Genomic DNA, 6315 nt, shown 5'->3' with positions numbered 1-6315 from the left:
ACTGCTCCCACGCACCGACTGAGCCTTGGAGACCACATTGAAGCAGTCTGGAGCTTTTCTGCTTCTTCGGACTGTCTCCGATCATGATCTTGGATCACGAGTTGGGGGGTGGCGGGTTGGAGGGACTGCCGTGGCTCTGCGTAGCCATGTAGCCTTTCTGCCTGGGTGGCGTTGCTCCCCAAGGCCCGAGGTGAGCGGTAAAGGCAGATGACAATTTACGGTGTGCTGTGGATGAGATTCCTATATGGGGCGAGCAGGTTGGGTTTCCTGACCCTTTCTGGGGCTGAGAAACGATTTTTTCATTCTGGGCTTGGATCCTGCTGTGGGCAAACCTGCCTGGGAGGGGCCATATTCACAGCATCAGGCATTCTCCACCCCCAGCCCCCTACAGGGCACCTGCTCCACAGATCCTGGTCTGAAATCCGAGTCTGAGTGAGGTGGTGGTGGCTCAGAATCGCTGGGATGCTGTCAAAAAGGCACTTACTTTGGTCCCAGCCTGGGAGACTCTGATTTAGCAGACACAGAACAGAATTTGGGCTCCAGCGGCAGCCCCTGCCCTCCCCCCATGGCTGCTCAGCGATTCTAGGTGCCCCGAGCCCACCGCTCCTGGGTGGGGCTGCAGGAGAGGCAAGATGCTGCTGGGCCCCGAGGTGCTTGGGGGAGATTCCAACACGAGAGCCAAGTTATTCCACCCCCTTTCAAAATGTGACCCCATCAGAAGGGCAGCGAGAAGCGGGAAGGCGGGGAGGCCTGGGCGGTGATGTCAATCTCAGCTTCTCCAGCAGAGATGGGGGCTGTCCAGAGAGTGGAGCAGTGCCCCTCCGGGGGAGAAGCTGGGGACCCACGTCATCATCCACAGGACTAGTTTCATGGAGCATCAGCTGAGAGGAACTTAGCAACCATCTCCTCTAACCCCTCAATGTGCAGGTGAGGAAGTTAACTGAGAGGGTCCCTGTGTGTGAGGGGGAATTGTTAGCGGAGTATTGCCCAAATCCAGGAGAATCCGGCGCACTTCCTCTCCGCGCAAAGGAGCATGGGAGGTCCACGGGTGGGCGGAGCCAGCCTTAAATGCATTTCGTCTAATGAAAATTTTGCAATACGAGGGGGGGAAGCAACCACCCAGAAATTCATGAAACAACAGGTGGATGTGTGATGTAGACACCTGACATGAGTTCTCTGAATAGTGCTTGGGTGTAAGAAGATGAAAAAAAATCTGAAAATGAAAAGATATAATAAGGTACACACAACTGAAGGGAGTTTAAGACATTAAATGGCTGATTGTAATGAGATGTACATAAATTGTAAGGCTTGTAATGAAATGAAAAAAAAATTCTTGCCTGATAATACTGGGTGTAATGTCTACACCTGAAATAAGTCGTCTCACCGCGCCCAGTGTAATGAGATGCACATAATCCTAAAGAGGGTAATGAGATGAAAAATAAATCACACACTTGTCTTAAAATGAAAGATGTACCAAGATGCACACACCTGACGGGCATTGTCCTAAATGGGCTCGCTTGAATGAGATGCATTTAATTTGCAAGGGGGCTAAATGAGATTGCCCAGAGAGAGGCTAATATAAAACTAGAAGATATGTACACTTGAAAGTGGCATCATAAAATCTGCCTTATCCGTGGGATGGAAATAAGATGCCAAAGTGGAAATGCATGGAGTCTGACACAATCGACATTGTCTGCCAGTCCTTGGTGATCCTTTGCCCCTGCAATGCTGTGCAAAGTAGAATTACCCTCTGTCTCCCGTCTGAGGACAGAGTAGGCACCTGTGAATCCTACTGGCTGAATCAAGGTCTTGTAGTCTAAATAGCAAAAGGAAGTTAAGGGAGCAGCGATAAACAAGTAATTTCTAAACGGCAACAGAAAAGTGTTTTCTGAGAGCAGTGTTTTTCAAAGTCCTCAGACCTCTTGCCTTGGAATCTGGGAAAAAGTTGGTCCTGGGACCGAATCTGCATATATAACGAGTAACCCTGGGGGGTTTTATGCCTCGAGGTTAATGTTTGCCTGTAGAGGTCAGGTAGGCAGGTGATATGAATGAAGATGTCTGGATATAGGACACAGAGACACTTTGCAATTAAAGGTAGGCGTATCTTCACTTCCACAGATACTTTTTCTCTGATTTTGTTTTTTCAAAGGCAGAGCCTCTCAGGCTCTTGTTTTCTCATGCTTGATGGAGCAGTGGGTATAGAGAAATAGTTCCTCCCCCACCTTTGTTTTAAGGTTTTTTTTTTTATGTTTATTTCTTTTCTTTTAGAGAGAGAGAGAGAAGAGACAGAGAGAGGGAGACAGAATCCCAAGCAGGCTCTGCTCCATCAGCGCACAGAGCCGACCAACTGTGATCCCACGAACTGTGAGATCATGACCTAAGCGGAAACCAAGGGTCTGATGCTTAATCAACTGAGCCTTCCGGGTGCCCCGAAATAGTTCCCTTCTTAAAAGCAAGCACTCAAATATTGAAGGAAAGTCAAAAAAAGGAAAAAAAAATTAAAAGACAGGGTAGGGGAAGCATAACTAGCCAATGAGCCAACCAAACAGTGACAGCTGGATAAGTGGCAAGTGGCACTTAGTGCCAGTGCTGGGGAGACCACGTGCATGGCCAGTGTTGTGATAACCTGGAGAGCACATCATAAGGGGTAGCGATGGTTCAATTACACCCTGTTGTGGCCTTGTAGGAATACAGGTCCTGAGCTGCAATTGTCCATCTTTTCAACGTTGGCACAAAAGTGCCTAGAAACAATATATGGCCCAAACAAAACGTGTCTGGGAGCTGAATTTGACCGGAAGGCCACGTTTGACCTGACGGTCTTGTTTGCAATTCTGAATGTTAACCTTTGAGGGCACCGTCCTGGGATGAGCTCATATTTTCACCATTAAGGGGATGTTAGCAGCACACATTCAGTCTCAAGTTTCTGCTAGAATGGAAACTCCCTGAAGGCAAGAACTTTGCTGATCACAGCTGTACCCTCCACACCCGAAACCTCCTGAGATTGAGTTGGGGCTCAGTAATATACATCAGATGAATGAGTGAGTCTGGGCAGGCTGCGGTGTGATAGTGCCAATGCCCTCATCTGGCCCAGGTCAAGGCAGCAGAGGGGTCTCTTGGTCAAGGCAGTGTAGCTCTGGCCATCAGCTGCCCTGAGCAGGAATTTTCCAACCCAAAAGGTCTGCCCTGCTAGGGTAGGGGCCAGCATGCCAGTCCAATCCTGCATTTTGCCATTTTCCTTCCTTCCACAGGGATTGTGGCACATCTTGTCCCTGGGATGGATAGGATTTGGGTCGTACACGGAGAGAGAATTTGCTGCCTCCTCATAACACCCCCAGCCATGTCTCAAATGATTTAGGAACCCCCCTTTTCATTGGCGGCATGGTGGAAAAACTGGCAGAACTTGATAGAAATAGGAAGGGGCGTGAGAGGCTGGACAGACTACTCTGTAATTTCTTAGAATAGTGTTCCCTAAAGTGTGTTTTGGGCGATCCGAGTATAACTCGAATAGATATTACTGGGGCAGAAAAAGGGAAATAAATCTGGGGGGCAAGATAAACAGGTTTCTTTCCCGCAGGACTCTGCTGAGCCTTTATTCGTAATGTGCCTTACCGAACTCCACCAGCAAAATAGATTATGCAGTTCATCCTAGACTAATCTGGCCGTGGGTTTTTTTATTTGATAGCGTATCTTTTAACAATGTCTTCCTTGGAAACCACTTCTTTGAAAGCGGGCTGGCTTCCTGGCTCTGGGAGGTGAGGCTCTAAGTGGCGTCTTCTCGCAGATCTTGAGACTTTCTCGCTGCCTAGAGGCGGGGTCTCTGCAGACTCTCCAGCTCTGACTGGAGGCCTGGGCTCCGTGAGAGAGGTGACCCGGGGAGCGGTCCTCAGAGCTGCGGTGGGTGCAGAGCCATTTTGCCTGTGTAAGCACTCCCTTCCGCACCTTCAGCCTGGCTGGGAGGGTGTCCCAGCCTTTGCGAGAGCGAGCAAGGAACTCCTCACTCCTGCTTCTAAACCGATGCCCTGGACTTCGATCTCACCAACAGTGCCCAGATAAGAAAACCTTGGGACTGAAAGTAAGAAAGCTTGCTTGCTTAGGGGGCGAAGCTGTCCCTAAATTTCCACTTGCCCCAGGGAATACAGTGCTGAGCCCTCGGGTTCAGAGGGCAGGCTCCCCTTTGGGCGCAGCTCTAGGATTAAATGCGGCTGTCAAGACTTCCTCTCCTTCCCGATTCCTGGGACCCGGATGGGCATGTGAGGGCTGGGGGAGGGGCACTGGGGCCACCAGCTTCGAGGATGAAAATCCTCAGAGCCTAGGATGCAGCTGGGAAGAGCAGAGGCCTTGGAGGGAGGTAGAGGGTGGTGGAAGAGACCACAGTCTGAGCGCTCCGCTGCTATGGGGGAGAACTGCCAGGAGAGGGCAGCGCAGAGCTTCCTCCTGTCTCTCCCTAATCTCTTTGTCTTTCAGCCAGACGCGTAGACAGCGTGTGCCAAATGTGGCTGTCTTCGGGCCCAGAAAGGTAAACTGAGGCCACCCAGAGAGACTTCTACCTTGTTCCCTTCCATGGGTAGTCGGTTCAACAAGAGGTAGGCTGAGGCTCCAAATTTTTTCCGGTCCGGGGTCCCAGTAACCGCTAACCACAGAAAAAGAACCGCGCACCAGAATTATGGTAGGTAATAAGATTTACTGAAAACTTCTCGGCCACATTCAGTACTGGTTTGGTGGATACATCAGAAGGAGGTTGCATAACATTAGGCAGGTGGAGGGGCTGGAGGAGGATGTGTGGGCACATGTGTGCGGGTGTGCCTGTGCGGGGCAGGTCGCTGTCCAAAGTGGTAGGTGAAAGGGTGTGTGTGTGTGTGTGTGTGTGAGAGAGAGAGAGAAAGAGAGAGAGAGACAGAATAAGAGAGAGAGAGAGAGAACAAGAAAAATGAAGAAAAGGAAATGTATTTTATCCCACTGCACATTGCAAAAGTCTCACGCCAAAAAAAGCTAGACTTTCCTCTACCTATGGCATCAAAAGGGAGTAAAAAATGATTGGATCACCCAGATTATAAATAAGGTTATTTGTTTTTCAAAAATCCCTATTAAAACATTAAATATCAGCTCTTTTGGGGGAGAAATACATTCATCTCAGGGAGACCTCAGGAAAGCGACCATCCTTTTGCTCCACCCCAACCAGGAGGGGGAAGGGAAGCCCCAGAGGGCCCTGAGGGGTCCCCTCAAGCGGAGCCAGGTAGCCACTCGCATCCTGCCACTGAAGGAGATGGCCAACGCACAATTTACAAATGAAACTGCAAGTCCATTAAATTAAATCCAATGGAAAACACACGTGTGACCAGTCCCATCATTCACAGCCAAGGGGTGGAGCAGGAGGGGAGGAGGGTGCCAATCATGGGGGCCCGGAAGTTGGGTGGGAGGGTGTGAGTTAGGGCGGGTGGTAGAAAGCCTCCTCCTCGAGGGAGCCCCGGTGCCTCCAGCGCCGTGCGTCGTGGTGGTGGCTAGATCAGCGAGACGTGTGGGGTGGGGCACCGCCTGGCTCTGGGCCCTGGCCCACACTTTGGATATTGATGGGAAGAGGGATGTAGCACCTTCGCCAACCCCTGGCTTCCCATTGGACTGGATGCTTCTTTCCAATGTTTCTTCTGCCTTCTCTGAAGAATGAAGAAGAGAGAATGGGGCTGGTGAGGCCAGCCTGGGAGCAGGGCAACAGCCATGGGGGGCTGAGGGCTGGAACACCTGGGATAAGACACCACTGTCCTGTTGTTATGGGAGCTGAGCTCTGTGACCACCTGGGGATGGCTGTGGTCCCCAGAGTCACCTTGATATGGCTCCTAGCTCAGGTTGTGCCATCTCCTTGGGTCCTGGAGCCAACCCAGGGGAAGGGATTCCGCTCAACCCCCTACGATCTGAGCCTGCCAGCTGACCATCCATTTTGGGGAGAGAGAGAGAGAGAGAAGGTGGCTGTGGTGGCTCCTACCCTCTCTCCCAAGTCCGTGATTGCCCGTGCCTGAGACAGGTCCTTGGAGGAATGAGCGGGAGCCCCAGGGAGCTGCGGCCGGCAGGCCTCAGGGCCTCCCACTCTGCTAGCCACTGGTGATGCGTCTGGGCTCCTCCTGCCCTTGAATGTCTCTCAGAGGAGCTGAGAACCTTCCGGGGGTGGAATCCAGATGCCCTTGACTCTCCCTTTCCTTCTAACTGTGTCCCTGGCAAGGCTCATTCTGTTGAACAGCACCGATCTGCCTCACAGTGCAGGGCTTGTAAACGACTCAAGTCCTTCAGTGGGGGGGCCGTGGGTGCCATCTGTCCTCAGGGATT

This window comes from Lynx rufus, unplaced genomic scaffold (genome assembly GCF_022079265.1).
Source record: "Lynx rufus isolate CCGP_SWC_20201006 ecotype Redwood Valley unplaced genomic scaffold, mLynRuf1.p SCAF_9, whole genome shotgun sequence".
In the NCBI taxonomy this organism is placed as follows: domain Eukaryota; kingdom Metazoa; phylum Chordata; class Mammalia; order Carnivora; family Felidae; genus Lynx; species Lynx rufus.
The sequence above is the reverse complement of the archived record's forward strand: the minus strand, read 5'-3'. Positions refer to the sequence as shown.